The sequence below is a fragment of the Arachis duranensis genome, chromosome 8 (assembly GCF_000817695.3).
Source record: "Arachis duranensis cultivar V14167 chromosome 8, aradu.V14167.gnm2.J7QH, whole genome shotgun sequence".
NCBI lineage: Eukaryota > Viridiplantae > Streptophyta > Magnoliopsida > Fabales > Fabaceae > Arachis > Arachis duranensis.
The window spans coordinates 14,915,162-14,926,461 of NC_029779.3; positions in this window are offsets into that span (position 1 = coordinate 14,915,162).

The following is an 11,300-nucleotide window of genomic DNA, read 5'->3' on the forward strand; positions in this document are numbered from 1 at the left end:
AACTCTTTTATCACAATTTCGTCCACCAGTTACCTTGTAGTATCCTTTTCCTAAGACTTCGCTTATCTTGTATGGCCTTTTCCAATTAGCAGCGAGCTTTCCTTCCCCTGACTTGTTGACGCCGATGTCATTTCTGATAAAAACCAAATCGTCGAGGATGAAGCTTCTTCGAATGACTTTCTTATTATATTTATTTGTCATCCTTGGCTTCAACGCTGCTTCCTTTATCTGGGCTTGTTCTCGGACTTCAGGGTGTAACTCGAGTTCTTCTTTGTGTCTCTGAATGTTGCCAACCTTGTCGTAGAAGCTCACCCTTGGATTTTGCTCATTGATTTCAACTGGTATCATGGCTTTTATGCCATAAGCAAGTCGGAAGGGTGTTTCTCTTGTGGCAGACTGAGGTGTAGTCCGATATGCCCATAGTACCTGAGCGAGTTCCTCAGCCCATGCTCTGGCTGCCTCAGCTTGTCCATTTGCCTATGGGTATTCCACCTAGGTGAACTGATGTTTGATCTTCATGCTGGCTACTAGGTTTCTAAATGCAGAGTTGGTGAACTGAGTTCCATTATTGGTGGCGATGGATTGGGGGACTCCATACCTGGTGATAATATTTTTGTAGAGGAACTACTGACTTTTTTGGGCTGTGATGGTGGCTAATGGTTCTACTTTGATCCACTTCGTGAAGTAGTCTACTCCCACTATTAGATATTTCACTTGTCCAGGCACTTGGGGGAAGGGTCCTAATAGGTCCAATTTCCATTTCGAAAAAGGCCATGGAAAAGTTATGCTAATGAGCTCCTCGGGGGAGCGACGTGGAAGTTTGCATGTATTTGATATGGCTGGCACTTCTTTACGAACTCAGTGGCATCTTTCTGCAAGGTTGGCCAGTAGAACCCGGCTCGTGTGACTTTCCTAGCCAAAGACCTTACTCCGAGATTATTCCCGCAGATTTCATTGTGCACCTCTTCTAGGACTTCTGTTGTCCTTGAGATCGGGACACACTTCAACAATGGTGTGGATATTCCTCTTTGTAGAGGATATTCTTTACCAAGGTGTAGTTTGTGCTTCCCTCCGGATTTTCTTGGCCGCTTTTTCCTCTTTGGGTAGGATATCGAATTTCATGTATTCGATTAGTGGGTTCATCCATTCGAGGTCCAAACTGGATACTTTAAGGACATCCTGCCTAGCCTCTATTTTTGTGACAGAGGGCTCTTGGAGAGTTTCTTAGATCAGGCTTCTATTATTCCCTCCTGGCTTGGTACTTACTAACTTGGAAAGGGCGTCTGCTCTGCTATTGAGATCTCGAGTTATGTGTTTGACTTTGGTCTCTGAGAATCGCCTAAGATATTCTAAAGTTTTATCTAAGTACCTCTTCATATTAGGGTTTTTAGCCTAGTACTCTCCATTTATTTTGGAGGTCACCACCTGAAAGTCACTAAATACAAGTACTTTGGTAGCACCGAATTCTTCTGCTAGCTTCAACCCGGCGATCAAGGCTTAATATTCTGCCTGGTTGTTAGAAGCTGGAAATTCAAATTTGAGGGAAACTTCTATTTGTGTTCCCTCTTTGTTGGCCAGTATTATGCATGTATCGCTTCCGACTTTGTTGGAGGAGCCATCCACGTATAACTCCCATTCTGTGGAGGCTTCCTCTTGATCTCCTACATACTCTGCTACGAAGTCGGTAAGGCATTGGGCTTTAATTGCAGTCCAAGTATCATATTTAAGGTCGAACTCGGATATCTCTATAGCCCATTGAACCATTCTACCCGCAATGTTTGTTTTTTGAAGAATTTGCTTCATGGGTTGGTTCGTTCGAACTATTATTGTATGAGCGTGAAAGTAAGGTCGTAGCCTTCGAGAGGCTACTATTAAGGCATACGCAAACTTCTCAAGTTTTTGGTGCCTTAATTTGGAGCCTTGTAGAACTTTGTTGGTGAAGTACACAGGATGCTGCCCGACCTCATCTTCTCGTATTAAAGCTGAGGCTACAGCTTTATCGGCTACGGACAAATACAGGATGAGTTCCTCCCCGACTTTAGGTCGGGTCAGAATCGGAGGTTGGCTTAAAACCTTTTGGACTCCTGAAATGCTTCTTCGCATTCATGAGTCCATTCGAATTGGCATCCTTTTCTTAGTAGAGCAAAAAGTGGTAGGGATCTTAATGCTGATCCTGCCAAGAACCTAGAGAGGGCTGCAAGTTGGCCATTCACCTGTTGGACCTCCCTTAGGCAAGTCGGGCTTTTCATTTCTAGGACTGCTCTACACTTGTCGGGGTTAGCTTCAGTCCCCCTTTGTGTTAGCATAAATCCCAAAAATTTTCTAGCCTCCACCGCGAAGGTGCACTTTGCGGGATTCAGTCTCATCCCGTGCATCCTGATGGTGTTAAAGACTTGCGAGAGGTCAATCAAGAGGTCGGCCTCATCGTTGGTTTTTACTAGCATGTCATCCACGTATACTTCCATTAGATTTCCAAGGTGAGGTGTAAACACCTTATTCATTAGCCTTTGATATGTGGCTCCTGCATCTTTTAGTCCAAAAGGCATAACCACATAGCAATAGTTTGCTCTAGGCGTAATGAAGGATATTTTTCTTGATCCGGCTTGTACATCGGGATTTGGTTATATCCCGAGTATGCATCCATGAACGACAAGTATTGATATCCCGAGCTGAAATCTACTAAGGTATCAATACTTGAAAGTGGATATGGGTCTTTTGGACACGTGTTGTTTAGGTCAGTGTAGTCAACGCACATCGTCCACTTTCCGTTCTGCTTCTTGACTAGTACCACATTTGCCAGCCAGGCCGGATATTTGACCTCTCTGATGAAGCCAACTTCTAGGAGGGCTTGCACTTGTTCTTCTACCACTTGAGCTCGTTCAGGTCTGAGCTTCCATCTTCTTTGTTGAACAGGTTATGATCCAGGGTACACTGACAGCTTATGCGACATGAGCTCGGGATCTATCTCTGGCATGTCGGAGGCCTTCCAAGTGAAGAGGTCGGAATTTTTTTGTAGGAGCCTTACAAGCTTCTACTTCAAGTCTTCTTTCAAGTTGGCTCCTATGTTGGTATTTTTTCCTTCCTCCTTTCCGACCTGCACCTCTTCAGTCTTTTTCCCAGGCTGTGGTCGTAGCTCTTCTTTATCCTGACTCCTCCGAGCTCAATGGTGTGAACCTCCTTACCTTTTCCTCTCAGATTTAGGCTTTCATTGTAGCATTTCCTTGCCAGCTTCTAATCTCCCCTGATGGTTGTGATTCCCTCTGGTGTTGGAAATTTCATGCAAAGGTGGGGGGTAGACACCACTGCTCCGAGCCTATTTAGGGTTATTCTGCCTATTAAAGCATTATAGGCCAAACTCACATCGATGACTATGAAGTCGATACTCAGAGTCTTGGATGTCATCCCCTTTCCAAAAGTTGTGTGTAGGGGTATAAATCCTATTGGCTTTATTGGTGTATCCCCCAGCCCATATAGGGTATCAAGGTATGCTCTTAATTCCTTTTCATTCAATCCCAGCTTATCAAATGCTGGTTTGAACATGATGTCGGTCGAGCTCCCCTGATCAACCAGGGTTCTGTGTAGATAGGTGTTGGCAAGGATCATAGTGATCACTACCAGATCATCATGTCAAGAAACGATGCCTTGCCCATCTTCTTTAGTGAAAGAGATGGTTGGAAGGTCAGGAACTTCGCCCTCGACCTGGTAGACTTCCTTCAGGTATTTTTTGCGAGATGACTTTGTGAGACCACCTCCAGCAAACCCTCCCGAGATCATATGTATATGTCTTTCCGAGGTTTGAGGTGGTGGGTCTCTTCGATCTTCCTCATCTCGCTTCCTCTTGCCATGGTGGTCCGACTTTTTCATGAAATATCTGTCAAGCCGACCTTCTCTACCAGCTTTTCTATCATATTTTTTGGTCATAACAATTGTTTGTTGATTGCCCATATATTTTATGGTACTCGCAGTACTCGCTACGACTTTCCACCTTCTTTTTCTTGATGGGTCTAGGGGGAGGTAGCCTTTCAGTGTGACAAATTTTTCTATAGCCATCAAATAGGGAAACTCGTAGAGGAGTATGAGAGTGATATCTCCTGGTTCTTTCAGGTCCGACTTCTTCTTTTTTCTTGGACTATCTCTCCTTCTCCTTTGATGAGTGAGAGTGCCCAGGTCGCCAGCTTGGCTCACGCAGCCTAACATTTTCTTCCATGTTGATTTACTTCTCAGCTCTTTCTTGTATATCACTCAGAGAAGTCGATGCCTTTTGGAGATGGACTGGGAGAAAGGACCTTCTCGAAGTCCATTTACTAGGCCCATGATTACTGTCTCTGTGGGCAGGTCTTGAATTTCTAGGCATGCTTTGTTGAACCTTTCCATGTAGTCCCTCAAAGGTTCTTTGATCTCCTGTTTTACTCGCAGGAGACTCGGTGCTTGCTTCACTTTATCCTTTTGGATTGAAAATCGCATAAGGAATTTACGCAAGAGGTCATCGAAACTGGTGACCAACCTTGGGGGGAGGCTATTCGAACCACTTCATCGCTGCTTTTGTCAGAGTTGTCGGGAAGGCTTTGCAGCGAGTAGCATCAGAGGCGTCGGCTAGGTACATCCGAATTTTAAAATTTCTCTGGTGATGCTTTGGATCGGCAGTCCCGTCATATTGGTCCATATCCGGACTTTTGAAGTTCTTTGGAACTTTTGCCCTCATTATGTCCTCACTGAACGAGTATTCCCCACCCGAGGGGGAATCTTCTCGGTCGCTGCGAGAGTTTCGACCTCGGAGGGTGGATTCTAATCTTAAGAGCTTTTCTTCAAGCTTTTTTCGTCGTTCGACATCTCTTCTTAAGCTTCTCTTCGTCTCTTGCTGTCGTTCCAGTTCTTGCTCTAGCTGTTCCAGCCGTCCCTGGTAGCCGTGGAACTATCCCATTAGTTCGGCTGCATGGGGTACCTCGACGGAGATTTCCTTTGGATCTTTTACCCTTGAGGTGCCTTCTCTGTACTGATTAGTCACTTCTTGGTGAGTGACTATGGTTCTGTCGTTGTTACCAGCGTCTTGGTTCTCTTGCTCATAATCGAACGCTGTGTTTCCGTCCTCATTTATGTCGTCTGCCATCATAGGTTGATCTCCCAAGTCCCCAGTAACGACACCAATGTTACGGGAGTAACCTGAGATTGGTGGATTGGGCTTGTAAGGATAGCCCAAGTGTCAAAAGGAGGTGGTCTCCGACTAGGTTTGCGTCTGGGAGCCACCGTCCGACTTGTGTTTGTGAAAGAATGAGGGGTGGTACCTGCAAAGACACTCCGATGCCTAAGTCAGTAAGGGGTTAAGTAGGTTTTTAAGATATTGGAACTTAGAGATACCTGAGGAGTGTCAGTATATTTATAGTGGTAATCCAATAACCACCGTTGGAGTAGTTCCACTTTTCAGGGTGGATAACCATCCCTTTATCTTAGGGTAGTTGAGATATGGCTCCTGGAAGTGGGTTGAGAGATTTTAGGGGCAGTTACTTATTTGAATAAGCGTTATCTGCCAGCTATCTGTCGAACCCAACTTCTTTGAGAAGGGGTTTATGTCGAATCCAACCTTTCCTGAGGAGGTTGGTGGACAGCGAGGGCCAATCTTGGGATTGGGCCTTTTGGTGTATTTAGACCTGGGCCATTGTATTGGGTCAGGATATGAACAAAGGAATTGAAGTAATAATTAACAACAAAGCTGCATGGGAGTTTTAATTAGTAATAATGTTTTTTTATGAAGAATTATTTACCATTTCACCACACCTTGGGAGGAATTTAAAGAGTACTTGTTAAATTTAACTTTGTATTGAAACTATAACATAAATTAATATATCAATTCAATAAAAAATATGATACAGTGATGCCATATGCAGAACGATTTTTGTAATCAAATTCAATTAAGTAGGTACAAATCGAGCAGAAAAAAAGTGTGAATATATCAACACTTCTTTATTTTCCCGCTTTTTCAGCACAAAAATCTTTGTTGGAGAATACAGAAACTTATTAATATAATACACAAATTTTTGTACGTAATACATAAATTTTTACTGTAAATATATTTTGTTAATTGGGTGAGTCAATGTGCTAAACATGTGGTTTAAAAATTTGTGCTATACACCAAAATTTTTATATTATGTATCAAAATTTGTGTTGTATACTAAAATTTATGTGCTATGCATATGTTGTTGGTTTAGTGTCAATGTTTGTTAGGGATAAATAGCAATTGAGCCAGTAAGCTGAGATAGCAGAGTTAGTTAGCTAGTATTGAGAACAGTTAGTGGTTGTTAATAGTTACTATAAGAGCTACTATATAAGACTAAGAGTCAATGTAACAATTAGCTAATGAAATCATATTCTCTGATTCACACACTATGAAAAGAGTTTTCTAGATCTTTCTCTCTTTCTTTCTCTCTCTCTCTCTCTCTCTCTCTCTCTCTCTCTAGCTCACATGGTATCATAGCATTCAGATTCTGATCCATGGCTACTCATCAAGCAAGCCTCAAGCTTCCGCAACCTCAATTGCGCGAGCAATAAACACAGTTTTATTCAAGTTGGATGAAGATAATTTCATACCTTGGAGACGGCAAGCACTGTCGTTCATCAAATCCAACAGACTCCAGGAACACCTTAATCCGATGAAGATACCGAAGCGATTCAAGACCGACGGAGATCGCCAAGCAGAGATCGAGAGTCAGGAGTTCCTCGATTGGAAGCAGGACGATCAATTCTTGGTGTTGTGGCTGTTTGCTTCAATAGATCTGAGCTTCACAAGTTAGGTAGCAAACTGTGAATTTACGTGTTTGATTTGGTACAAATTGGAGGAATATTTTATAAAACGGCTGAAATCAAAGGTGAAGCAACTCAAAACACAGATCAAAGTCATCAAGCTACAAGGTTCTGTAACGGAATACATGTCTCAGCTCAAGAATGTAACAAATGCTCTCTCTGTCCTAAGTGCACCTCTTTCAAGTGAGGTATTTGTAGAAGCTGTGACTCAAGGTTTGAATGAGGATTATAGTGCTTTTATAACCACGATTAATGCTAGAGCTGATGAAATAACTGAGAGTGAAGTAGAGTTGCTACTAGTGGGTCAGGAAGAACTAGTAGAGCATTTTAAAAAGACTATTTTAGGCACAATGCAGGTGAATTTAGCACAAAATGTAGATCTAAGGTCACAAAGTCAGTAATCTAGCTATCAAATGTATCAACCTAATTTTCAACAGCAACAACAACAATTTCAAGGTAGAGGTCTGAATTTTAGAGGAAGATTCTGGGGAAGAGGTAGTTTTAGAGGTGGCAGATCAGGTTTCTATGGTAACTCCAGGCCACAGTGTCAACTCTGCAATCGATTTGGGCACACTGTGTGGGAATGCTTCCACCGCTTCAATCACAATTTCCAGAATCCACATCAGACTACTGGTAATGCACCAGCACCACCTCCCTCTTCCTTCCACCAGCCACAACAAGACCAGCAAGCTCAAGCTCTCTTAGCCACTACACCTGCAGCAACACCTCTCACTGACAAGGTACCTGGACACCGGAGCTTCACATCATTTGACCTTTGATGCAAACAACTTGATTACAGGCTCAGAGTATGCAGGAACAGATCAAGTGCTAACAGGTAATGGCCAAGGTATGAGTATAAATAGTATTGGCAAAAAATTCGCCTCGAGTGGGTAGGGGCAGGGTGGGTACCTGTGGGTTCGGGTGGTATTACCATCCCTAGCAATACCTCTCACTGACAAAGCTTAGTACCTGGACATCGGAGCTTCACATCATTTGACCTTTGATGCAAACAACTTGATTGCAGGCTCAAAGTATGCAGGAACAGATCAAGTGCTAACAGGTAATGGCCAAGGTGTGAGTATAAATAGTATTGGCAAAACTATACTGTTCAATGAGACCAACCCTCACTACTTTAAACTATTAAATCTACTTTATGTACCTTCCATCACCAAAAATCTAATAAGTGTCGCCAAGTTTGCTCTTGACAATCATGTGTTTTTTGAATTCCATCCTATTGATTGTTTTGTAAAATGTCAGGAGACCAAGAAAATTCTATTAAAAGGGTCTCTTAGAGGAGGGTTATACCATTTTGAGCATGTTGGAGTGCTTGCACAAGCAGCACCGTCAAGCAATAAATCAGGCAAGTCGGGGTCTAAAAATCCTCATCTGTCATCCACTCATAGAGTCTGTAACCTCAGTTCTTTTACATCTAGTTCTACAGTAGCAAGTAACACTAATAATGTAGGCACTGTCTGTAATGCTAAGTCAGTGTATGAGTTTGATATGTGGCACAAGAGGTTAGGTCATCCAAGTGCATGAATTGTTGAAAAAGTATTACAAAGTTGTAATGTTGGCTATATGAATAAAAGCAAATTTTTACCTAAAGACTACTTGTGTAATGCGTGCTGCCAAGGCAAGCTCCATAATCTTCCTTTTTCTGATTCTCAAACAGTCTATAGCCACCCTCTAGAGTTAATATTTTCAGATATATGGGGTCCTTCTCCTATTACCAGTGTTTCGGGTTTTGATACTACATTATTTTTATTGATGCCAAAATCAGATATACATGTTTGTATCTTCTCCAAAACAAGAGCCAAGCCCTGCAAGCATTTGTCCAATACAAGTTGTTGATTGAAAATAAAACTGGGCATAAGATTAAAACACTTCAAACTGACAATGGCAAAGAGTATACCTCACAAGCTTTTACCAAATTTCTGATTGAGAATGGGATTGCACATAGACTTAGCTACCCATACACCCATGAACAGAATGGGAAAGCCGAGAGGAAGCATCGACATGTCATTGAAACTGCTCTAACCCTTCTCTCTCAAGCATCCATGCCTCTAAAATTCTGGGATAAAGCCTGCCTCACTGCAACTCACCTCATTAACTTGCTGCCCTCTGCCACCACACAATACATATCACCCTATGAACTCTTGAACAATAGAGTTCCAGACTATAGGTTTCTTAAAATCTTTGGATGCTCATGCTTTTCTCAGCTCCGCCCTTACCGACCACACAAATTTTATTTTAAGACTCACAAGTGTCTGTTTTTGGGTTACTCACCATACCACAAAGGATACAAGTGCCTTTGTCCATCTGAAAAATTCTATGTTGCAAGGCATGTAGTCTTTGACGAATCTGAATTTCCTTATCAGTCGTTATTTTTTAATAAGGACTCAAATCTAAAGGCGTCAGTTCCTCATACAACCAAACTTATCACTAATCCTATTCATGTGTGCCATCCACCAGTACCTCTCGAAATTCCTCATGAGTCACCCCCAAGTACACCAGCACCCACAACACTAATACCCTCAACAGATTCCCCAACCACAACAGTACCCTCATCAAGTTCCCGTGAGTCCTCACCTCTTCAATCTAATTCATCCACTCATCAAGCGAGAGTTCCAGAGTCAGCCACTGTTATATCTCCTCCTCCAATTCCAGTTCCATCCGAGCCAACCTCAACCTCTCCACCAACCATAATTGAGTCATTTGCCAGTCCTATTTGTACTGATTATTGCCCATTCACTGCTGACACTTGTATCTCTAACTCTACTTTTGAGTTTCCCTTAAGTAATGTAGGGTTAACTGAACAATCATCACGTGCTATTCTTGCGCCTGAAGCAAAGGTTGGACGCACTCATCCTATGATAACCAGAAGTCAGACGGGTATTTTCAAGCCCAAGACATATTCTTCCCAGCTTTGCTCCTCCTCACTTGACCTCACACAAGTGGAGCCCTCTTCAGTTGCTCAGGCTCTTACCTCACCACAGTGGAAGGCAACTATGGACGAAAGTATGCTGCCCTAATGAAGCGCAAAACTTGGAAGCTTGTAGACCCCTCAACCCAATTGGATGTCGATGGATATTCCGCATTAAAAGACAGGCAGATGGAAGTATCCAGAAGTACAAGGCGCGGCTGGTGGCGAAAGGCTTTCATCAAAGGGAAGGCTTTGATTATGGGGAAGTATTCAGTCCGGTGGCTAAACCTGCAACAGTCTGTGCTATCTTAGCAGTTGCTTTGTCGAGACAGTGGCGAATTTGTCAGTTTGACTTTGACAATACCTTTCTCAACAGTGATTTGTCTGAAAATGTCTATATGGTGCAACCTAACGGCTACAATTTTGGTACTAATTTAGTGTGTAAGCTAGAGAAAGCGCTATACGGCCTCAAGCAGGCTCCACGTGCATGGTTTCTCAAGCTAAAGAGTACCCTTAAAAGTAATTTGATCAAAAAAATATCACTGAAGTTAAGGGTAATTTAGTAAAAAAAATATAACTGAAGTAGAAACGGACGATTTTATAACGTTTTGTCACATTGAGGATGGTTTTAATAACAAAAAATGGTCAGGAACGATTTTAATTTTGACCTCAAATCTTAAAGACGAAAAAATGAGTAATTTTACCAAATTTTAAGTTTAGTTTCCTAAATATAAATGAGTGATTTTCTTAAGGAGAAAATTGATTCAAATAATAAAACATTTCATCTAGCTATTAATATTATTTATTTTAAAATTATGTATTATTTCTATATTTTAACGTTTAAATAATCTTATCTCTAGCATCTATGTTAGTTAAGATAATATTTAATATCATTAATATTGTAATAAATAGACTTTACCATTGAATTGAAAATAATAAATAATTGAATAATTGTTTGTAGAATATATGAAAAAAGTTTATATTTAATCATGTTAAAAATAAATATTAGAGAAGAATTATAGATTAATAATTCCTTGTGTTAAATGTGCTAAACAATTTATTAGAGATTTGGTTGATTATATATATATAACAAACTTATCCTTATATTATTTTGAACCAACCGCTAACAATTAAACTCAATTCATAAATTTATAGAACTACTAATTCAAGGACTTAGAATGAAAAGAAACTTGAAAACTTTTCACTTCAGATCAGAAGTATTCATAAAGAGTGGCCTTCAAATATTCATCAGAAAATCCTATATATATGTAATTGAATTTTGAAAAGGGGGGAAGGCGGAGATTCCTCCTAAAGAATATTTTTGGGGAAAATAAAGGCTCAAATGTATATATGATAAAGGCTCCGAACAGCAATGCATATCAATGAGGCATCTCTTGGTAGTTATTTTCCATCAGAATCCAGAGCTAGAATAATAACTTAAAAAAAAGTATACATATACCACTACACTGAGAAATGACAATGCCGATATGTTACACTAGTAGAAATTGTACTCTCAAGACTTCTGTTGCAGGATGAATGAATTACACAGCAACAGCAACATTTACACGGCCCCTAATATTAT